This window comes from Phoca vitulina, unplaced genomic scaffold (genome assembly GCF_004348235.1).
Source record: "Phoca vitulina isolate PV1807 unplaced genomic scaffold, GSC_HSeal_1.0 scaffold36, whole genome shotgun sequence".
Taxonomy (NCBI): Eukaryota; Metazoa; Chordata; class Mammalia; order Carnivora; family Phocidae; genus Phoca; species Phoca vitulina.
Genome location: NW_022589739.1, coordinates 8,255,146 through 8,279,784, shown reverse-complemented (window position 1 = coordinate 8,279,784; position 24,639 = coordinate 8,255,146). Strand labels below are relative to the sequence as shown.

Below are 24,639 nucleotides of genomic sequence, written 5' to 3'. Positions count from 1 at the left end.
GGGACTAAACAAACCCTTTCCTCCTGGTACCACAGATACAGCGATATAAATGACACTACAGTGTATTGACCTTTTCCATGTCTCAGCCCCTGAACTACTAAGCTCCTTAAGGACTTAAGGGTAGGGACTGTACGTACATACGCAGCCAGTCGACAGGGGCCTAATGAATGTCTGCTGGTCTGAAGTAGTTTTTCCTGCTTCCTTACTTAGCCTATTCCCACTAAAAACATTTCCGTCTAAGCTCCTGGCTGACAAGAACAGAAATGATGCCAGGTCGATGCTGCTCTCCTGGGTCTTTCAAACCCTAACTTCTCTGGTTGTAGGATTTTACTTCCTCTGGCCCTTGAATAAGGCTTTCTCTTCTGGGTTCACAACCCTTAGGAGCAGCAACCCTTGGCTGACCCAGCCCTGAAAGGTGACTTTTAAAATACAATTAGGTGGGACCTACTAGTTTAGTAATCGGGACATAAATAATTATTCCTCTTCCTTCTCTCAGCTAAAAATCTTCCTTAATCTTCTAAGCAGCCAAGTTTCTTCTCACTTCTTCCTGCTGCTCCCCTCGCCCAGAGTCACACCTTTCCTGGGTCTTGTCCTAACATCCCTTCAGACTTTGGCCCTTGAGCCTCCTCAGAACCAAACACGCATTTGCCTCTCTGCTCCCACCTCAGCCAGGCTGAGCTCATTTCACCAAGTATAATGTAAGAGCGAAGCTTTCATGTCACCTTACCTAGGTCTAATGTGTCAAATATAATTGCACAGAGGATTCACTGTAAAGTTCTTCAGAAGGGGAGTGATGCAATTATCCCCAAACCTCAAGAAAAGGAATCCGGCTGCATTGTGTAAGGATAATAGAAAACAAACAAAAACCACGACTGGCAATCAGAAGACCTGGGCACAATTCCTTGATCTTGATCTGCCTCTTTCACTAAAAACCTTTATATTGCAAAAAATTAAATATGGGTAGCCTCACTCACGAAAAACACTGAAGTAAACAGACATTTACAAATTTTATATAAAGAGCTGATTTAATAGGAGAAAGGTTATTTTTAGGTTTATTATCAATAAAATTAAATTCCTACCTCAATCCTTAGTACAAACTTAATTACAGCTTAATTGGAACCATAAAAACACTAGAAAAAAATCAATGAGTTGTATAATTCTGACGAGTGAAGAAAATTCTTCCAAGCATGACACAATATTCAATTCAAAAGTCATTAAGGGGAGAAAAAACAAGCCCTCAAGGAAAATATCATACATTTGCCTAAAGAAAAATTTAAAACATGTGAAAGGCAAATAATTAGCAAAAAAAAAAGTCAAAAATTAAAAATAAACTGGGGGAAAAAAGATCAGCAACTTACACTAATGTAAACACGTATGTAAAAGCTCTTACTAAATCTATAAGAAAAAATAATGACCAAACAGAAAAGCAAACAAAGTATTTGAAACAAAAATTCACAAAAGAATAAGCAGAACTGCCAGTGAGTGTAAAAGGTGTTCAATTCACTAAGAAATCCTGGGGCTCCTGGGTGGCTCAGTCGGTTAAGCATCTGCCTCTGGCTCAGGTCAGGGTCTCAGGGTCCCGGGATTGAGCCCCACGTCTGCTTCTCCCTCTCCCTCTGCCACTCCCCCTGCTTGTGCGCTCTCTGTCAAATGAATTAATAAAATCTTAAAAAAAAGAAAGAAATCCTAAATAAAGTAACAATAAGAAATCCTTTTCACCTATCAGATTGGCAAAGATTTGTAACAGCCCTGTTGGCAAAGGTGCAGGAGAAACCTTTACATACTGTTGACGAGAATTACATTGATGCAACTTCTCTGGGAAGTGGTCTGGCAAAGTTTACTAATATTTTAAGTGAGTATACCTTTGATCAGCAAATCTTCCCTTCTAGGAATTTTGCCAAAGGTAGAACAAGTACTACAATGCTCAGGCAAAGACAGCTGTAGACGGCTGGCTACTATGGCCCAGCCCTGCTCAGGACAGGAGAAGCTGGAAACAACTCGAGTGTCCATCAGTGGGGGCTGGGTTAAATAAAGTATGCTACATCCACCTGAAGAAACCCAATGCTGCTGTGAAAAAGTAATGCACTGACAAGGAACAATAGCCGAGGTAAATGACCAAGTGAAAACATTTTCAGGCGAGTATAATCTTTTTTTTCATTTTGTGATTATGGCAAAATATATATAAAGTCTGCCATTTTACGCATTTTTGAGTTCACAATTCAGTGCCATTAATTACATTCACAATGTTGTGCAGTCATTACCACTACCTATTTCTGACACTTTTTCATCACTCTAACAGAAACTCTGTAACCATCATTATGCAATGGCTCCCCATTCTCCCCTCTCTCCAGACTCTTGGGAAACCTCTAGTTTATTTTCTGTCTCTGTGAATCGCCAATTACAGATATTGCATATAAGCAGAATCATTCAGTATCCTGTCCTTTTGTATCTGGTGTATTTCACTTGGCACAATGTTTTTGAGGTTCATCCACATTGTAGCAGGTATCAGAACTTCACCCGTTTTTATGGCTGAATAATATATTGTCCATTGTGTGGATATACCACATTTTGTTTATTCATTCATCGGTGGGTGAACACTCCAGTTCTTTCCACCTTTTGGCTACTGTGAATAATGCTATGAATATTGGCATATAAGTATCTGAGTCCCTGTTTTCAATTTTGGGGGTTTTTTACCTAGAAGTGGAATTGCTGGGTCATACGGTAAGTTTTAGCTTTTGAATTTGGCTCTCCAACAGCTGTACCATTTACATTCCCACCAGCAGTGTGTGAGGGTCCTAATTTTTCCACATCCTTGCCAATACTTTTTGTTTTCCAGCTTCGATTAGACTATACTCTTTTTTTGTAAAAATAAAATAAATGTTTATATAAATGTATTGTAGGGGGGAAAATCCACTGTTACCCAACTGTGAACAATGATTATACTCCTGGGGCATTGGTTTATAGGAGAGGTTCATATTCCAACATATATTTTCCTATTGTGTAAAAGTTTATAGAACAAATGTATTACTTTTGTTATTAAAAAAGAAAAAAATCTTAAAAATTAGCCTGAGACAGTTTCATGCGATGCTTACTAATCTGAAATTGCAACACATTACAGTTCTTGTGAAATGCTTACAGAAAGGCCCTGAATCCAAAGTGCAATGACCCGCACCCCTGTCCTAGCTCTGCCACCTCTCTGGGTGCTCTGTTTTCTCACCTCTAAACTCTGACGCACTTGGGACGGGACCAGAGTTCCCAACCACAATGCCAAGAATGGGTTACAGCTGTGCAGACAAAGCGACTCCTTCAAGCCGCAGGGCAGCACTGGGGCTCAGCACTACCAGGAGCCTCCTCCTATTATCCCAAATTGCTTACCAAAATGATCATTTCCTGTGTGTGCAGGGCTATGAAAAAGGTTGGGCAGTGCTAGGTCAGGTAACCTTTCATATCTCTTCCCACACTGAAACAGAATCCTACAACTGTGCTGAACTAATGAGTGAAGCAAAGAAAAGGGGAGCCCCGGGAGAGCCTCCCCCAAGGAGAGAAGCAAGCACAGTGTTGCAGGAAGTAAGAACGCCAAGGAAGAGAGGGCAGCTTATGTTTATTCATGCAAGCATATCACCAGAAGCCACGGGTCCTGAACTAGATAGCAAGGAGGCAGTGCCTGGAGCCACACTGCTCTGGCAGAAGCACCCCAAAGATACCTGCTTGGGCAGCAGACAAGTAGAACACCTGACCTCTCTGGGAAGAGGCACTGAGGCCTGGATAAGTGAAAGCCAAGTGAAATCCTCTCTTCCAGGTGTTCTCAGCCTATCAGCCGCCAACTGTGGACTTTGCCCTGGAAATTCAACTCCTGGGCTAAAGAGATAATCTCCCAGGCATGTCCTGTGTAAACCTGGTTAATCAACAGAACAACACTCGGTGCTCAGCCTGCCTGCAGTCCCTGAAACAGTCCTGCCAACCAGGGGGTGTGCTAAAGGGCAGGTGGGAGCTTATCCTGACATAAATGTCATCTATCCTAATAGAACCAAGTGCCCAGGATGGGCATTTTCCAAGAAGTCAAACAGCTGTTTAGAGACGAGCACTCAGCTGGAAACCTCATCCGGAAGTGATATGGATATCGTGAGAAGAGTCACTGCAACCGAGGGCACAAGCCTTTACCAGGCTTTGTTGACATTTTGGTGGTAAGCCACCCAAGAGATTCTAAAGTATAGACATGAAATTCTAGGTCACCGAAAGAAGGCATATGGATTACATCTGACCCTCACACCCTCATTTGAATCTCAGTGGCTGAGACTCTTACGCAGTGGTTCCCAACCAAAAGCAGCACTTAGAAACTTGTTAAAAATGCACATTCTCAGACCCCACTTCAGACCTACTGAATTGGAAACTAGCTCTCAGGTGAATTGGGGCCCGCTCAAGTCTGAAAACCTGAAACCTGTAGTTCAGACCCTCCAGAATTCCCTCATACTCTGCCTTAAATGAACTGTGAGAGACTGGAATACTACCCCACTAGCTACACCTGGTAATAGAAGTTTTCTCCCCACTCCCCCCGATTCTATCTTCCACGTGGTCTCACAGGTTTCTTTTCTACCAACCAAATCCAATTGTGTTCCTTTCCTATTTTCAAAAGAAGGACTCCCCAGTGCCTGGAAGGGTCAAGTCCTTTAAGATCTGGCCGAAGCAATCTTCTCAGCCACACCTCTAATTCATCTGTATGTCCCCACTCATGGTAGGGACCTGCTCATGGTAGGTGACCATCTCACGTCTGCTCAGTGAATCAGTGCTGAAGATAAAAACACTGTCTAAAGGAATCTTTCCTAACCACATATCTTTTCCTTCAGAAGCAAAGTAGTTACTAAAACAGACAGGGACAGGGGAGACAGGAAAGCAGAATCCCATTACAAAAGAAAATTCCTCTGTGTGTCAAGAATCTATGCTAAAATGAAATTCAATCTTACCCTGCTCTGCCCTTCACAAACTATTCTGTCTAAGCTGGCTGACAAGGCTGAACACAGATCTCATGAACACCGAGGAATAAGAGTTTATAAACAGCCACACATTTTCATTTCAGAATCCTGACCCTTGATTTACAGAATCCAAACAGGATCAATCCCTCAAAAAAGAAGTAGCCACCAATAGAAACTACTCAATGCTCAATTTCCAGCAAGTGAAAGTTGTGGCCTGATAAATTTCTTTCCTCAAACATTTCCAATAAACTTTGAGACTCTAAAGGAGACCTGTAAACTAGCATAGTTCATTTACAAATGCTAGTTTATTGAAAATCAAATTTTCCAAAAACAAATTCTATCTTCTTACTATAAAACAGAAGGAATCGTAATCTAAGACATCTGACTACTTGTGGAGTATTGTTCATGAGAAAGACCATCACTCTTCCTACCCAAAGAGATGTGATTCAGATTATCTGTTTCCAAGTCTTGCCACCTACCCCACCCTCCCCGGTTTTTGATTTGGACTGGCATTCTTCATATTTAACCAGGTACTCCTTTCAGGAAAGCTGAAAAGAACTCATTCAAATCCACAAACATCCAAAATCTATCCTAGTTCCCAATGGATAGAAGAACATGACTAAACAACACATAAATCAGGGGGGAAATGCACCTGAAATCTTTTAGGTAACTAAGAGGAGGTACATTTGGTGTACCAATCAGAGTGGAGGCATAAAAGGGGCACATGCTTTGGAATCATACAGACTTAGATGTGGATTTTAAGCAAGTTAGCCACTCTGAGTTCCTCATCTGTAGACATCAGAGCATCAACAAATTCACTCAAAGGTTATTGTGAGAATTTACTCAAATGATGCAAGTGGAAATGCCTGGTCTAATACAATGCCAGGAATACAGAAAGCATTCTCTATTGATACACCACAAACCTAAAATCTACAGCAATTTTTAAAACATATATTGCTTGATCCCAAGAATTATGCAGAATTGAATCAGACTTATTCCACTTCTTTTAGCTAATTAGCTATGCCTATCCCCACTCCAGATCCCCTCTATTTCCCCATATTCTTTTTCTTGATTCTTCTCTATCAAATTCAGTGTTCCTCTTAGCCAATCATCCCTCTCACATTTTGACATCTTATCCCTAGTTGTGCCACAGGCCTAGAATGTATGCCCCCCACGTTGGTTCTCCAGACTCCTTCCTGTGGCCAAACAGCTGTACCTGGCCTAGCCTCCACCAACATCTTACACCCTTATAACCAGTGGCTCCTTATATTCTAACAATGATGACTTCTTCATGTTCTTTCAACATGCCAAGCTCTTTCCTACCTCAGGGGCTTTGCCCCTACTGTTCCCTCCTCCAGAAATGTACGTTCCCCAAACGTGGACATTCACAGCTGCTTCTTGTGCTTGAACTTGCAGCTCAAATGTCAAATGTCATATTCTCAGAAACACTTTCTCAAACTTTTCTTTTAATAGCTTTCAAGTTCCTATTACTCTCCCTCTTTTATATCACCACGACTTCTTTCATAGCTCCTATCACTATCTTTATCTCATTTATTGATTTGTTTACTTGTTTACTGACTGCTACCCCCAAATACTTTAAGTTCCATGACACACGGACTTTGCTGTCTTAGTTATCTCCACATCCCCAGTATATAGAACAGTGCCTAGACCAGAATGAGTACTCAATGATTATGTATTGAATGAATGAATGAATGAATGAATGAATAAAAAGTTTCAAAAAGAGATGCAGAGTTTCACACACACCCCCACACCCTACTTCTCTACGTGGTAGCAGAAGGTGGGATCTGAAGGAAAGAATGTAAAGTAAAAAGAGAAAGGCTATTGTAAATAACGCCACTATAAACCACAGGGGTGCGAATATCTTTTCAAATTACTGTTTTTGTATCCTTTGGGTAAATGCCCAGTAGCGGAATTACTGGATCATATGGTATTTCTATTTTTAACTTTTTGAGGAACCTCCATACTGTTTTCCACAGTGCTTGTACTGATTTACAACAGCCAAGATATGAAAGTGTCCATCAACAGATGAATGGGTAGGGGCACCTGGGTGCCTCAGTCGATTAAGCATCTGCCTTCGGCTCAGGTCATGATCCCAGGATCCTGGGATGGAGCCCCACGTCAGGCTCCCTGCTCAGTGGAGAGTCTGCTTCTCCCTCTCCCCACCTACCACTTGTGCTCTCTTTCTCTCTCTCAAATAAATAAATAAAATCTTTTTAAAAAAATAAATAAAAATTAAAAAAATAGATGAACGGATAAAGACAATAAAGACATGGTATACACACACACACACACACACACACACACACACACACACCGGAATATTACTGAGCCATAAAGAAGAATGAGACCTTGGCATCTGGGACAGCTTGAATAGACCTACAGGGTATTATGCTATGTGAAATAAGTCAGAGAAAGACGAATAACATACGATTTCACTTATATGTGGAATATTCAAAACAAAACACAAACAAACATACAACAACAACAAGAAACAAAGTCTTAAATACAGAGAACAAACTGATGGTTGCCAGAGGGCGGTCAAGTGGGAGTATGGGTGAAATAGATAAAGGGGATTAAGAGGCACAAATTTCCAGTTACAAAATATATACATCACAGAGATAAAAAGTACAGCATGGGGAATATAATCACTAATATTACAATAATGTTGTATGGTAACAGATGGTGAGTAACGTCATGGGGAGCACTGAGCAATGTACAGAGTTGTCGAATCACTATGTTGTACACCTGAAACTAATATAATACTCTATGTTAACTATACTTCGATTAATTACTTAAATTTTTAAGGCTGAGGAGAAATAAACTCTTGGGGAACACAAACAGTCATCCAACTCCCCTGGTGACAAAACATTAACTGCTCTCAGGGGCTGGGATGATGTCACAGATGTTACAGTCTCCATGGCTTGCTCCCACCCCCAACCCCGCTGACTTTTTCTTATTGTGGTAAATACACATAACTCTATGGTATCCTCCTTTAGTTTCTACAGTTTCCCAGGGCTCAACTTGTTTGAGCAAGCTATGTAGACATCTGACCTTGGGTATTCTTCAGGCAAAAAGAAGCCTGGATAGCACTGCTTTTGAAACCCACCTGGGGGTCGCCTGGGTGGCTCAGTTGGTTAAGCGTCTGCCTTTGGCTCAGGTCATGATCCCGGGGTCCTGGGATTGAGCCCCGCATCAGCCTGCTTCTCCCTCTGCCTCTGCCCTCTCCCCGCTTGTGCGCTCTCTCTCTCTCTCTCTCTCTTTCACTCACTTGCTCTCTCGCTCAAATAAATAAATAAAATCTTTTTTAAAAAGCTTTTCTATTTCTAGTTGATGAGATTTAAATAAGACAAACATCCCCAGTTGTTCCTCACTGTTTTCTTTTTAACCTGATCCCTGCCACTTCCCTTCGGGCATTTCCTCAGAGTTCAACCTACTGCCCTTCTTACCACCAGACTCCTCCCAGCCGGCTCTCCCGGCACAAATGAGCAGTAACTCACTCCTGGGCAGCAGTGAGGACTCCAACCCAGAGACACGGAGACCCGGAAAGGACAGTGCTACCCACACCACTTCAAAAACAGCAATTTAGCTGGCAGTCTTTCCGTGGGCGTCTGAACCCAGACGGGTGAGTGAATCAGGGGGTTAGAGGGAGGCAAAGAAAATAAAAAATTTCAGTGCTCTCTTTCCTTCCTAGATTCCAAAGCCTCAATTCTCTAAACACAGCGGCTGAGTTAGTCAAGTCACAGACTGCCAACCAAGGTCACTGCCATTGCCAAGTTCACCTCAGCTGTCCCAGGTATTTTCTCACATACTCAAGCACCACACTTCTTTACAGTTGCTGGGGTCGGTTAGGTTCTTTAGTTTCCTTTCCCTATTTGCATCCACTTTGCCAAGTGACAGAGTACTGTACGTGCCCGCACGGGTCTGATCTTCTTTTCCTCAGATCTTTACGAATGAGTGTAAATACCTAAGTGCGGCTTCTATACCATGTGGTCTTTGCCTCTTTTAGTCGCTCCTTCAGAACACACAGTAGGTCAAAAACTGCTAATCAACTAAATGGGGTGAAGGATCCTGTTACAACTTTGTGCCAAGAAAACCGACCTCCAATAAGGAGTGCCGGGCATGGTTTTGGCAGCCATAAGGACCATCAAGGCTGAGCTTCTCCCCACAGTACAGGGAGCTACTGTAGAGTCAGAGCTCCTGCCTACAGAAGTAAAACTGCAGAAGAAATAAAATGTTTGAGCCTAATCTGCAGAGCGTGGTCTTCTGAAGCAAAAGGAACCTTAAATTATAAACAGCCTGACTCAAAGGGAAAATCTGTGAAGCACCTACTCCCAGGAACTCCCCATTCTGCCCTAGGCCTGCCTGGGTTCAGCAGGCCCATAAATTGGCACTGTTGATATGACCTTTCCAGGATATATTTCAACAAGAGATAACAACAAAGCTCAGAGCTTTGGTAGCACTCAGAGGAGATTTGAGGGACTTAAAACATGCTGCTAAGTTTGGCAGCAAAAGTTCCTGTTTCTTGCAATTGGAAAAGGAAATCTCTTTATAATTACACTTGTAGATAAGATACACCAGCTACTCATGCTACTCATTCTAGTTAGGAACAGATTAGAACCACCTCATCTCAATCCACCACTCCTCTGAGATTGATCTGAGGGATCACTGTGGGGGATCACTGTGATCACCCACCTGGGGCTGGGAAGTCAATGTCCCTCTTGGGAAGATAATGTGCCAGGAGCTTCTCCATAGGGCTTACTGCCGTAGCCACTACCACTTGCCCAGAAATACTCACCACTCTTCATTACCGAGCTCCGTCTCTGAGTTTACACTCTCCCTCAGCCCACTTCCCATCTTGTTCTTTTACCCAGGGTTCTGCCATGTCCCTAACTCCAGTGCCATATAATGTAAGTTACTCATCAGAGAGGGTCCTTTCAACCTACATGCTCTTTTAGCTCAGATTCCCTTTCTGGTTTATACATGTCTTTGCAAAAGCAAAGTACAAGAGCTACGATCTATGTACTGTTTGCAGGACACTTATTACTGCTCTGCTGATACTCGATGTCTGCCCAAGACAGGAAGGAAGGGGGTATTGCCCCAATTTCTCAGAAGAACAAACCAGACAGACCAGCCACTTGGAAACACACTCTGCTTGGCTTACAAGGGAATAAGAAATATAACAGGCATTGCTCACATTTCATTCAACACCAGATACGAGGTACTATCCTAAGCACGTGACACTTAGGCCTTACCACAACACTATGGAATAGTACTCACAGTTTCACAGAAAAGGAACTGGGGCATGGACAGGCTACACAATTTACCCAAGATCTCAAAGGGAGTAAGCAGCAGAGCCAGAATATGAACCCCAACTGTCTGACCCCAGAGCCCAGGCTCTAAGCATCACTCTTTCGTTAGACGGCTCTTCTCTTAACACACGAATTTGTCGTTGAGCACCACTGACTCACTTCAAACTCTAAGGGAGAGAGAGGGTCAGCCAGGAAACACTGCCATTTTTCTCCAGAGAGAAGGAAACAGTGACGGCAGTATTTATTCACAGGGCTGATCTGAGTCTATACAGCACGACAAATAAGTACCCCCAACATCTGTCGACCAAAATTTTCCCAGCGGCACCAAGTGAAACCCACCTCCTTTCTTACTAACCTGGTAGACTCTCTGACTCACCAAAGGCCGGATACTCTTTGCAAGCTGTTACAACCAAGCCCCGTGCATCTGAGAACAAGATCCCAAGCTCCAAGTTACAAGAACCAAGTCAAACACTTCCTAGAGTCTAGCTGATGGGATTTTTTAAAAAAGCTACTGAAATGTTGTTTAAGCATAAACTATATATGTTGGCCACTTTGGGGAGATAAAATGTATAAAATATTATACTTAATTTTATAGAACTTCGGGGAATCTGTTGGAAAGATAAGATACATGCACTTAAGAATCAAGTCAGAATGTCAATGAAAACACTCAATCTAAACCTTCCACTTTCTAGAAGAGGAAACCGAAGTCTAGAGAAGCCAGGGTTACTTCCCCAAGGTCACCCGACAAGTCACTGATAGAGCCAGGACTAACACTCAGATCTGCTGACTACATGACCAGGGCTCTTTATACTGCTGTATGGAGGCAGAGGAACTCACAGGAGGGAGAGATCTCAAACAACAATCGCAGCGACAGTTACCAAGAGCATATCTGTGCCAGCAACTAAGCGAAGTGCTTTATATAAATTCATTTAACCCTTGCGACAAACCTTTGAGGTGAGTAACATTACTCCCAATTTACAGATGCAGACACTAAGGCACTAAGTCCTTTTTCCATTGATTTTTAAAAATTAATTTAACAGGGGGGGCGCCTGGGTGGCTCAGTTGGTTAAGCGACTGCCTTCGGCTCAGGTCATGATCCCAGGGTCCTGGGATCGAGCCCTGCATAGGGCTCCCTGCTCAGCGAGGAGTCTCCTTCTCCCTCTCCCTGCCGCACCCCCCCCAACTCATGCTCTCTCTCTCTCAAATAAATAAATAAAATCTTAAATAAATAGAATCCGATTTGACTTTCCTGTGTTGTAATCCCAACCTGATTAAGAGATGCCAGCCTTACTCTTCAAAATGCTGCTTTAAGTTGATGATGATAATAAGGGAAAGCATTGCACATTTGCTAGGGCTGAGAGCTTTCCATGTATCATTTCATTCAATCCTCAGCACAACTCTCACAAGCTAAGTACTGTTATTATATCCATTTTACAGATACCTCACAGAAAACAGAGGCTCAGGGAGATTAAACAACTTGCCCAAGGTCACACAGCTAGTAACTGTAATGCCAGATTCTAAACCTAGGCGTGTGAGACCCACAAACGCCAGCTCTTCACCAGCTCTTCACCACTGCACCTCACGGCATTGAGATGCTCACGGTAAGTGCAAATGGTTCGTTCCACCACACACGCACTGAGGATCAAGAGTCACTGATAGCTGAACAAACACAGGTTGATTCATTTAAAAGCAATCTATAAAACTCAGTTGTCAGAACTGCATAAGGGAGCCTGTGTTCCAAGATACAAGTGAGCACACCAAAATTCACTTCCTCGAACAAGGCTACAGAGTTCTGAAAACTAGCTGACTATATAGTTTTCTTTCCAATTTTCCCCTTTCTTTTTTCCTATCCCCCACACCTGATCTGTTGACACTCTCAGAGAAGCTTCGACAGAGACCTAGAACGCTCTCCCTCCTATCTCTAGTCCTTTTTAGTTGGCTCTCTTCCATCATTCCAACAGTGCTTTATACCAGAGTCTAAAAATTGGATGTTCCGCCTTCTTCCCAGCCTGAAGCATGAGATGGTCATTAATCCTACCTGCAAAACCCTAACTTCAGCAGGCCTATGTTTCTTCTCTCTTAATCACAGAGACAGGCTCACTTTGGGGAGGAAATAACTACGATACAATACCTAGTGACAACATCAAGTTCACACTTGATACTATTTAGACCCTCCCCAGCTCTTGGCCCAGACCCTCCATATTCACTGACAAAATGGGTGGACAGACCAAGAGGGCACATTGGCACCAGAGATGCCTCCAAGCCCAGGAGCAAATGAACAGGGTGTCAACCACAATGCCAGCCTCCCTGGTTATTAGGACCTACACAACACGGTCCCCTTGGGTCCCCTGGGGGCAGGCCAACCTTCTGCTAAATTGTGAAGGCCTCCTAGAGCAGCCCAGCTACTGCCTTCTATCTCCCATGCTGTTCCTCAGAACTACCTTCCTCCCCTGCCCCCAGTCCCCTTGCCCAGAGCTTCTCTCCTGTTTCCTCCTAGACTCCCATAACCCCCTGTTCATCTCATTTTCCCAAGGATCAAACAGTCCTTCATTTGATGTGCTGCTTCCTATTAGTCAACCTCCAGCTCACCTACAAAGCCCTTCAGTGACAAGTCACGCACAAGAAGAGTCTGCATCTTTGAGAAATGGGCAGTTTCATGACAAACCCTTAGAAACGGGTCAGCTTTGGTTAAGAAGGTATCATACTCTAATTGCATATAATTCACCCTTTATAAGAGACAGTACAATCTAACACACAGGCAGTTTTTAGATGAGAAGAATACTGATAATTTTGACAGTATATTAGAGCCAAAAATAATAAGAGAAGGGATCTTTGGAGAAATCCTACAATAAGGTAGTCTAGGCTCATTTAACATCCTCCTCTCCCCTCAACACACATACACATAGGAGAGTTTTCTAGGTCTTACGGGGGGTTTTCTATCAGGCAATACTCCGTGGCATGTTCCCTAAGACAGATGCACCCAGTATTTCACCACACCCACCTACTGAGACAGATGCACACAGCGCCTCCTCCCCAGCAAAAAATAGATGCTCAGACTCTCCCTCCCCACCCCCAGGAGAAGGCGCTCACTAATGCAAGTTCTCCCTCAGGCTTTATAGAGAAATCTCTGCAGACTATGCCAGACGGTAATTTTTTTTTCCTCTTTCATGCCCTCCTGGCCCCTTCTCCACTTTCCATGGTTCTTCTAACTCAAAGAACTCAATTATCTGCCGGCAGATTTCCCCTTCCCCTCCCCCTGCCCACCCTAAACACCCTCTTCTCCCAAGCTAACGTAGAGGACCAGAAGGGAGGCCAAGCCAACACTCTGCAGGGCTGATGCCTGTACTCCTCCAGGCTCAGATACGCGTTCCCTGTGCTTGGCTGCCTCAGCAAACTCTCTTGGGCCCAACACTAGAAATCAGGAGACTCCAGGACAGTGACACATAGGAGACAAGAGAAACAACAGGAAGACATGCTCTTCAGTCTCTCCCCCCCACCGCCGCCTGCCTGCAGGGAGGTGCTCTGGCAGTCCCTGACTCAGACCCTCCCACCACCCTCAGGTGCCCAGTGGTGCCCCCCAAAGTAGTTCTTAGAATCAGATTAGGTAGGAAATGGAGCACAGCCTCTCTTACTCCTGGGCCAGCAGTGTGGCCATGATACCTGGAGTCTGGGGCGCCCCTGCAAACTTTATACCCAAGCCCTCCATTCCAGGGACAGGGCAGAGACAGCGGAATTCAGGATGCCCTAGGCCTGTCCTCCAAGGCATTTCAAAGTTTCAACTTCCTTGGATAACTGATTATTCTAATTTTAGAGAGAGGGAGCCCAGTGGGAGAGTGTGCAGGAAGGGGTGTAGAGGAAGGGGGAGAGAGGGAGTGAGAACAGGAATGTTACTTTTTAATCCTTAAAGAACACAGAGGGATCCATCCAACGTGTGACTCAGCTCTGGGAAGCTGGACTGAGGAGGAGTGGGGAACAGCTGCAGCCCCAACCTAAGCTATGGACAAAGTTGCCATCAGGCCTTAGAGGCTTGCTGGGCTGTGATTCGCCTGGGAAAGTGGCTCTGTTGTTCAACAACAAATCTGCCTCTTTAGGGTCTTCCCAGGGGTTTCCTCCCAGAGCCCAGGGCATGGTAGGCAGCTTCCCTGTCCTACGACAGAAGCTGGGGCTGCAGGTGGGGTGCCAGGTCCCTCCCTGTGTTCCCACCAAGCATGCCATGAGCCATACACACTCCCTGAGATCAGATCCGGGTGTCCTTGCCTGGAGTCTCCCCACCCCTGCTATTCTGTTCCTTGGCACAGTCGCACTGCATATCAAGAATCTCTGCCCTTGAAATTCCCACTTCCTCATTTCTTTCTTTCTTTCTTGTTTCCCTCTAAGCTGTAGTCATACAGGTTCCTGAAAGCTGCCCAGCCCCCAAGGAGCCTTTCAGAGCGCTAACTCTTCCTGCCAGTTAGACGCTGCCTTTCAAACCCAGAACAGGAGAAAGGCCTCTCTGCCCACTCAAAACAGTTTCCCCAGCAGAACCCAGCAGAATGAGGGAACCAAACCTGACAACCAGAAGCCTCTCTTCCAGCTACTGAAATTTATGACACCATAACTGTCAGGTAGCTAGCTGTGGGACACTGGAAAAGCAAAGGGTCTGCTGGAATCCCTCTCTTCTGTACTAAACACATGAGTCAGGTGACCTAAGGGAAAGAAAGTTTCATCTCTGAAGGATCATTTAGGAGGCTCAAAGCCTACAGTGAACATCACTCTATTTCCCAACCCAAAGAAAGCACTATTTGTTTCCTTTAATATCTTAAAGGACTTTTTAAAGGTTCTCCTCATTTTTATTTGTAAATGCACAAAAGAAAAGGGCACTTTATAAACTGGGAAACCAGAACAGAGGGGCAAAATGACTATACAGAAGAGAGTGGGGTCATCCTTCAACATCTTACATTATATAGGACTTGACTTACTTAGAATTACTTTCATGAAAATTATCTCATTTTTGTTCTTCCCAAAAGACCTGTTGAAGTAGTTATATCACTATCTCCCATCTCACAGCTAATAACTCTGAAGGTCACAGAGGTTAATGGTCTTGCCGATAGCCACCTTGATGGCAAGTAGCAGAATCTGACCATGGACTCAAGTCTACTAACCCCAAATCCAGTGTTCATTCTGATTTATCAAAAGAATGATCATCGCTAGCCCTCTTCACATATCGGGACTGGGGGGAGGTGAGCCCCAACCACAGCCACTTGAGCAGAGGAGAACTGAGATTCTGGATTTGCACTGCCTCTTCCTCACACCCCCCAAATTTAATCCCAACCAACAGTGCAATGCCATATCCCCCCAACAAAACAGAGGTTTCTGCCAAGCAGAGGATCATTGGAGTGTACTAAAAGGGGGCATCACTTTAACAGTGGCCCATCTGAGGTGCAGGCCATGGAGTTCACCCTTGTGGACCCTTAGGCCACAATACTGATGCATACATGTACACATTCAGGGAGCCCAAATTGGGGACATGGTCAGTGCTTTTATTGGCAAGCTGACCCGAAGTTAATCAGAAGGCCCCCTCATTGTCTGCCAGAATACAAAAGACATTCTGTTCAGAAAGTTCAAGAAGAAAAACCAAAGAGCCAGGACAGCAGCTGTTCCCTCATCCCACAGAGAAACCAAAGGCATCCACAATGTTCCCTGAGGCCCAGGAGTTAAGTTTGAGATACAACATGCCTGACGCGGAAGCACATCTCCTGATGGGTCCCCACTGCAGGGAGTGTCTGCTGCATGAATCCTCCAAATCAGATTACTAACAACCTAGCTACCCCATCACCTATAAAGTGCCTTTCTGGAAGGGTTTCTTCTGCTAGGCCACACTGAGCTCACCACACACCAGTCCTCTAGGTCAGAACAAGTTTTACCAAAGCATACGACAAACAGAAGAGGAGTGCACAGCATGGACAGTGCATGCCCTGAGACTGGGTTAAAATACTAACCCAAAGTATCCATCTGGCACAACCACAATATCTCGTGTCTCCACGAGCAAGCTAGCTCTTAGCGGCCACCACTGAGAGCTCACTCGGAGATACCTGTATAGGAAACCTCTTCACAGGCCCCCCAACCCAAAACACACACACCTGCCAGCCTCCACCCCATATACTTTTTAGGAAAGCCTGTGATGGGCTTTATTAATGCAGGAGAACAACATGCTTCTTTCCAAGTTACCTGGGAGAGAGACCGAGAGTGGGATTCCCAGCTCAGATATCCCTAAGACGGTCCCTCTGTCCTAAGAACTGCTCCAGAGACTGGGAACTCACCACAGGCCCCTAGCTGAGTTAACTGGCTTTTTTTTTTTTTTCATTACAAGTCAGACATAGCAGTACCAAGAGACAAAACAGTGTTCACTAGAACAAACCAAGCCACTCAAAAGACACTGGAGTTTCCGTGTAGGAACCTCAAACACAATACTGGAGTGATGATAACTTGCTTTTTCTATATAAAACACTCTTTCTGTAAAATATCCTAAGCCTTTGTGCTAAATAAAAGATGATGATTTCTACAGAAAGTCTAAACACCTCAGGTTCAGCAAGAGTGAGATCAGCTAGATTTGCAAAGTCAAGAAAATTGGCTGTTTCCCTCCTCCTTAAGCTAATAGAATCCAACTGTTGAAGCATGACATCATTCCTGAGCCCCAAACCCCGAGCAGAGAGTACAGACATTTGCCTGCCTCCCAGAAAACAGCCCAAGACTATGGAAAGGAGAAAAAACAATCCAAGCCGGAGCTGACCTTACCTGAAAGTCCCGGTGCTTTCCTGCCCACTCCATTCTCGGCAGAGTTTGGCTCACACCACAGTCTGTAAGGGAGCCCAGGGCCCCAAAATCCACTCACTTAAGCTCCGATACCTGCTGCGAGCTTCCCACAGCTCCTTCCTCTGACCTTTCGTGGAGCTCCTTCCAGCCAAATGAGCAGAGCACTTCTAGCTGGCCAGGCCAGTTGTCATGGAGACCCTGTTCTCGCCAGCCAGCATGCTCCTGTGCTCGCGCTTGCTCACTCTCTCTCACTCGCGCTCTCTCTCTCTCTCTCTCTCCCTCTGTCTCCTCTCTCCTCTCCCCCTCCACCCCCCTTCTCTCCGGCTCTCAGCTCTGGGAGGCTTCCACGAAACAGCACTGTCTTTTGATCAGCTCGGGTTCTGCACACATTCCACTCCTCCTACCTCCCTTCCAGTCAAACAAGGGCTCTGGGCAGCTCCTGGGAACTTGCTTCAACAGCTCAGATGGGATAAGGGAAAGACAGTGAGTGGACTTGTTTTCCTCCCCTCCAGTGTCTCATTTTTTTTTAATTTGGAGGAATCCTGGCCAGAGGGGAGGGAGCTAGCTGGAGCACTTGGGAGGGGAAGCAAGCCTTTCCTCTGGGTCCCAGAGTGCGGGTAGGAGGACCCAGACGCATTGCCTTGACTTGTTTGTGCACTTGGGATTTTCCGGGCAGCACTTGAGGCGGAAATGCATTCACATCCCAGGAGCTCGCCTGGACTGGTCTCTCTGCTTACCTTGCTGCCTGCCCAGGTTGTGGTGATCACTTTAACCAGTGCAGGGACTCATGGTACTATTGCTGGTGCCCAAGCAGTCTCTCATCTTCCTGCAATGGAGAGGAAAGACACTAGGTCAGGACCAGTAAGAGTCCTGGGCAAGTCCAGAGTCACAGCCCAAGCAACAGACATGACACAAACACAGCCTCGTCGCTCTGCCCTGCTCAGGGCCTGCAGCTAAAGCCTCGGCTGTCTGTGAGCTGCTGTGACAGCCAGGAATACTGTCACTCCTGTCCAAGAGCTAGCACGGTGCCTGGGACATGGCAGGCCCTCTCAATTCAACCCCCCATGTACATTTCTGCTTTGTGACCTTCTTTTATATGCACTATTCTGTCTGATCCTCAAACCATTTGAAATACAGTGGACAATATTATTACCATTTTATAGATGGGAAAACCAAGGCTCAGAGAGATCCAATGTTTAGTCCACAGTTACACAGCTCGTGAGTTAGGCAGTTGAAGAACTAGGAGATTAGGCCACTGTCTTCCAGTCCAGGGCACTTTCCACTAAAGTACACTACCATCTGATCCTAAGAACTAACAACTTTTTTTTTAAGATTTTACTTATTTGACAGAGAGACACAGCGAGAGAGGAAACACACGCAGGGAAGTGGGAGAGGGAGAAGCAGGCTCCCCACTGAGCAGGGAGCCTGATGCGGGGCTCAATCCCTGGACCCCGGGATCATGACCTGAGCTGAAGGCAGACGCTTAACAACTGAGCCACCCAGGCACCACACTAACAACTTTTTTGATAGCCGGTATTGAGATACAAAGCTGAGTTCCCAGGGGAAGGTAGAGAAATCTTTCAGTCATCGTATGTGAGACCTGACTACCATCCAGTTGGCCTGAAGACGCTACGATAGCATCTATGAGACGTGGAAGGTAATGGTGCACAGATTAGAGCGAAAAGTCCTGCCCCAAAGCTATAAATTACCTTACACTTTTCCCAAGTACCCTCATAAATCTTGGCTCATCTGTTCAACACAACTGACCTAAAAGTTAGGACTGGTATTATCATACTAATTTAACAGATTAAAGAAAATCTCAAAGAGAGGTCAAATGACTTGCCCCAGCTCACAGAAACAGAAAATAACAGACCTAGATACAGCCTTTCAGCTCTCCTGTGTGTATTAATCAGAGTAGCTGTAGAAGCACCCGTGGAGCAGGGGTCAGAAGACCCTGGAAGTGTCTGGCTCTACCACTAACTAACCTCCCAGTTTCCACCTATGAAACCTACCCCATGGGCAACTGACAGGCTGGGATGGGCATAAAAAGAGATGATGTGTGGGAAAGCATTCTCCTTAAATTGGGCACTGAGCTAAGAACTTCATTCATCTCAGCTGTTTTTTACCATGTACAAACAAACAAAAAGCCAGGGCAGTTGGTATCTCTCCCAGAGGAGGACACTGGGGCTCAAGGAAGACATTTTTCAACGCTGCTTCCTAAAACAGTGCCAGAGAGGTCCTGATGGAATCTTTAATGCAGCGATTCCTTGCAGAGTCCTTGTGTTTTTATTAACCTCTGATATATCACAAAATTCTCAAAACAAGATTTTAATTGACTTGAGCTTAAAAGGTAAATATTAAAAAAAAAAAAAAAAATGTAACTACATGTCAGGAGCCAAAGCAGGAAAAGTGTCAAGAAAATGCAACAGGAAATAACGGGACGGTATAAACCCTAAGTGGTGGTGGGCCCTATTGCTGTAGTGAAGCCATCAGAGCTTCAAAGGGGGCAGGGACCAATCTCCCACTACAGATGCCCAACCTGAGCCAAACACCACCTCAGGAATCCCTCAAAGGCCCTAGTGTCCCACGTCTGCAAAGGAAGACAGGATGAAATGGCAAGTGCAACACCATCAGGTCCCAAAACTTCTCCCTCTTCCCATTCCCCACAGGCATCCCTCTGTTCTCCTCCTCACTCTGAAAATGCACATTCCACTTCCCAGTAACCATACTGAAAAAGAAGAGATGATGCCCATTCACTTCCACAAGATAATACTCACAGTTACAATATTAGCACCAACTAACATTTACTGAGCACCTACCATATGGCAGGCATTCTTCAAAGCACTATGAGGGGCCAGGGGCCAGGGGCCGGGGCCGGGGCTGAGTACTGAAGCGGTTACAAGTCTAGTCTCTAAAGTAATCCAGACTTCAAAAAGCCCTCCAGACTGGGCACAAAATGCAGGCCATGCTCCCCCTAGTGGCACCCTGGAGTTCACAGAGATTCTTTAGAGCCTTGTCCTCAGGGGGAAGGGAGACAGTAAGGGCCCCATGATAGAAGAACCGGAACCCCTGCTTGGTGCTGCTGCAGGTATAAGCTCTTTGAACCAGGCAGGGCAAGAGGACAGCTGCACACCTCCGCCGCCTATGCAAGGCTGGACTCAGATCAACCTTACTTGACCTTTCCCAAATGACAGGGCTTTATGGGGTCTAGGATCTGTTGAAAGGCACGCATACAATCTTGTGCCAGAAATCTGGGAGACACCCTTGCATCTTCCTGCCTCTCTCTCCCCATATCCAATCCATTTGCCAATTCCAAATAATTCTATTTCCAAAATGTGTCTATCCATTTTTCCGCCCTCCACTGCCACCTCAGTCCCTTCCCTTGATTACTGAAAACCCTCCTGGATTGCCCCAGCTTCCACTCTTATCCTCCCAGCTCCATTCTCCATGCAGCTGTCTGATGGACATCCGATCCTGTCATTTCCTGCTTGATGCACTTCAATGGCTTCCCACTGCACTTGAGATAAAATCTGAATTCTTACCAGGACCTAGAAGGCCCTGCTTGATCCTTTTCCAGCCTCCTCTCACCACACTTCCTGCCCTCCACCTGTGTGTGCTAGCTACACAGGCCTTCTTTTAATTCCCCCCAAAGGGCCAGATTTTTCCCAAGCTATTCCCCTTGGCCTGGGACACCCCCACCCCCACCCCCGCCCCTAGTCTGCCTAATCGGCTCTTACCTTGCCTCAACTTGCCTCTCACCTCCTCAGAGAAGTCTTCCACGATCCTCCAATCAAAATGAGGATTTATCCTTCATAGCACTCACCATAATCTCCAACCAAAATACATTTCCCTTTTCTTAAGGCCAATTTTCCCTGATGAGCTCCTTGGGAGCAGGAACCTTGACTGTTTTGCCACCATACTCCCTGCATCTAGGATAGGGTCCAGCTCCCAGCTGGCACTCAGAAGTTTCTGCTGAATGAGTGCAAAGAACCCATTTTGTCTTGTCCTGCAGGAAGAAGAAACTTAGAACAGCTATTTCATGCCACTCATTGTTTCTTTTCATAGACTTACAGACTATAATTACATCTCCTCTCCTCATGTGCCTTGCCTGTGGGCTTGACCAAAAATTCCTGTAAAGTCTCCCTGTGGTTTATTTCCCAGAAATTTCCTCGTAAGGTCACTCTTCTAGGGACGCGCTCCAGGGTTTTATGGCCTCTCCCATTACCCACTACAGGCACTCCTCCGCCAGTGTCACTGCCAAACCGAGCGGGGTGCAGGAATGGCCCAACTCCCATAGATGAGAAGGATCTCTCAGGTCAGCTCCATTCAGGGACAGTAACATTTTTCTCTTACCTCCATCGTGCAGGTCACTGTGCTTATGAAAAATACATTTTTCCTTTAAAAAGTCATCTTATGTTTTATAATTTAACTGTGCCCTGACTCTCCCACCACTCCCTCCCCACTGCTCATGCTGTTACCTTTATCGGAGGACCTCCTCCTCCCCAACAAGCAAAATCTTACAAGGCCCAACTCAGTGATCACCTCCCCTGTGAAATATTTCTTGATCTCTTATCAGAATCTGTCTGCTCTGCAATCCCACAGCAGTTTGAAGATGGCTTTATCATGGTATTCATAGCACTTTATCACTGTCACTCATATTTGTACAGTCATGAGCCCCATAAGGTCTACTAACTTTATTATTTCATTCACAGTGGGCAATCTATGAATGTGTGTGGGATAAATCAATCTTTGAAAAAGACTTTTAAAAGCAAAAACAGAAGCTGTACCCTCCATAAGATAAGTGAATCTGAGTGCAAAGACTTATACAGAAACCTAAAAACATAGGAGCAGAGTAAATCTTTTAAAGTCACTCCTTACTTTGGGATCAAAGGAATTCAAGAAAAGTAAGCTGTTGTTTTGATATTACCTGTTGGATCCCAGAAGGCCTAAGAGATGCAGTGTAACTTCAGCTGCCTCTGGGAGCTGAGCTCCCAGTTGCCACCAGACCGTGGAGTCCAGCCACCCCTGCACAGGGGGCATCTAGTTCTGCCCAAGTAGTGGGGGAATCCGGCATGTGTCCTGCCTGGTTCTGCACTGGGCTCTGGCTGCCGTGTGAGCAGGCAGGCTTACACAAGAGCCCTTTAGGAAATGCAGGAGTAGAGAAGGATTCGGTCGACTGGAGCCCAGGTCCTGGTTGCCAGGGTGGTGGGTGAGATCTTGAGCAAGTCCCTGCCCCGCTCAGGGCCTCCGCTTTTCCCTGCACGTAACAAGAGGGCTGCTGGGCTGCTGGGCTGTTGGAACTAGCTGTTCTCTAACGGTCCTTACAACTTGAATGTTCTGTTGCAGTTGCCCAGTACAACTGTTCTGTCCCAGTCACCTAGTCCCACTGATTTCAGGAAGACTTCCTGTTTCAGAGGCTCCAGAGTCTCCTCCAAGACTTTCAGCAGAGCCCCTGGCCTGGGGCTTTGGAGTCCTCTGCCTGGGACCAGACAGAAGACCAGCCCCATAAAAGGCAGCCTCTTCTGGAGGAGAAGATGGGAGATTCAGGCTTCTTGCCTAAAGAAGGCTGAAAAGAGAAGAAAGATGCCAAACACAGGATGGGGAAGTTTGGAAATGACCTGGGAAGTGCCTTGGAAGGAAACTGAGCCTCTGCCAGGGACTCACTCCTTAGCCAACGGTCTGAGACAAAGCCGCTTTTACAAAGCAGAGGAATTGGCAATATCTAAGTTCTCCTGGAAGATAATACTTCCAATCAAGCAGTCTCCTCATGGGCTCTACAGCACCTGTGAATCAACAAAACAGCTGTCTCCGTCCAGATGGCAATGCCAGCCTTCTCCTGCTTCTGTCAGGAGCCACATCCAGCAGGACCTCCAGTGCGCCGGCCACTGCTACACATACTCTGCTTCTGCTTGCACAGATGAAAGGGCCGTGCTGTGCTCAAGTCCTGGCATTTTATGAGAGGAAATTCTCTGGGGTCCTTACTCCTGACCTAATCCCACCTGCCTCCCACCCAACACTAAGGCTCTGAACTAAAAGAGTGTGGGATTCAGCCTGTAACTATCCTGGATCCCACTGCCCTGTGACAAAGCAGCTCTTGGACATCTTCGTGCTGGGTTGAGCACACTCTCCTTTGGTCTGTCAGCCTCCCAGCCCTAGTTCACCTCTACTCAGTTCACAACTCTCAATATGAAACTCAAAATTCAGATCCCCAGGGCACAAGATACTCGTGGCTTGATCCAATCTCTTGGAGTATCTGTCACAATGCTTCCTAGAATCTCTCAAATCCACAGACCACTGACTACTGTCCCTTGTTAAGTCTGAGCATTTTAACACTGGGCCATAGAAACACAGCCTGGGACCAGGAAAGACCGGACTGAGGAGGCAATATTCCAGACCCTTTCTAAAAGCACCATTTTACCTTTCCAGAATGGGCTTCTCATGCTTACTTGCCTTAGAACTCTGAGCTCAATCAAGACCTTAACCTGTCACTACCAAAGCTTGATGATAGGGGAGGTAGAGCACAAAGTGGGGAGAAAGGAGATGGGGGAATAAGAAGAATGTGGACTCAAATGGCTTTTCCATGATATAACCAAAAAAATACCTTGAGCCTGAATGAAAAAGTACTCCTCAGAATAAGGATCTGGGCAAAGATGTGGGAGATGTGGGCCCAGACTGTGTCACCTCCTCCATGCCATCTCCCCCGATTTTCCCTGCCTGGACTGGATTCTCTACCCATAGTCCTTATAACTCATTGAAACAGTCTCCTACTCCATTGTTAGCCCTGCTCACTGCCTTGTATTTTAGTGTACAAGGCTTATTCAACTTAATTCTCCTACTAGCCTATAAGCCTATAATATTCTTTAGGGCAAGAACTATGTCTTAACTCTGAATTCTAGTTTAGGACTCTGTACCAAGCACAATTAATACATTTTTAATATATGAACTAATGAAACCAACCAACTAGTCAATCTAATTAATAAGGGATCAATAATATCACCACAAAACCTAAACCGTTTGGTGCTTAGCACCTCAGAGTGGTCCAGGGTTCCCAAGGTATGACGTGTACAGAAGATGATTGATTATAAGTGGTATATGGACAAACATTTTAAAAATGTTAAATACTTTTATATTTATCTTAATGTTCATAAGAAAAAAATATAACCAGCTATTAACCCCATTTTCACTGATCTCATTGATTAGACCAATGCTAAAGAAGGTACAGTTGACCCACAAACAACGTTGGAGTTAGGGGTGTTGGCCCCCTGTGCAGTTGTAAGTCTTCATATAACTTTTGACTTCCCAAAAACTTAACTACTAAGAGCCTACTGCAGACTGGAAGTCTCACGAATACCATAAAGTCATTAACACATATTTTGTACGTTATATGTATTATATGCCATATTCTTACAATAAAGTAAGCTAGAGAAAAGAAAATGCTATCAAGAAAATCATAGGAAAAGAGAATACATCCACAGTATTATAATGTATTTATCCAAAAAATCCATGTATAAATGCACCTGCACAGTTCAAACCCATGTCGTTCAAAG

General features: G+C 45.2%; 1 protein-coding gene across 3 annotated transcripts in view; it reads right to left on the bottom strand.

Annotated features, from left to right (window-relative positions):
* DENND2B (DENN domain containing 2B) overlaps window positions 1–24,639 on the bottom strand; it is a 146,626-nt gene that overhangs the window by 83,878 nt on the left and 38,109 nt on the right. For 2 of the 3 annotated variants that reach the window (XM_032427014.1, XM_032427016.1), the window contains exon 1: window positions 17,075–17,370. The gene's annotated coding sequence lies outside the window, so the exon portion shown is untranslated. Of the gene's footprint in view, window positions 1–17,074; window positions 17,371–17,829; window positions 17,919–24,639 lie in introns of those variants that run through there. The other variant, XM_032427015.1, reaches the window with a different exon arrangement.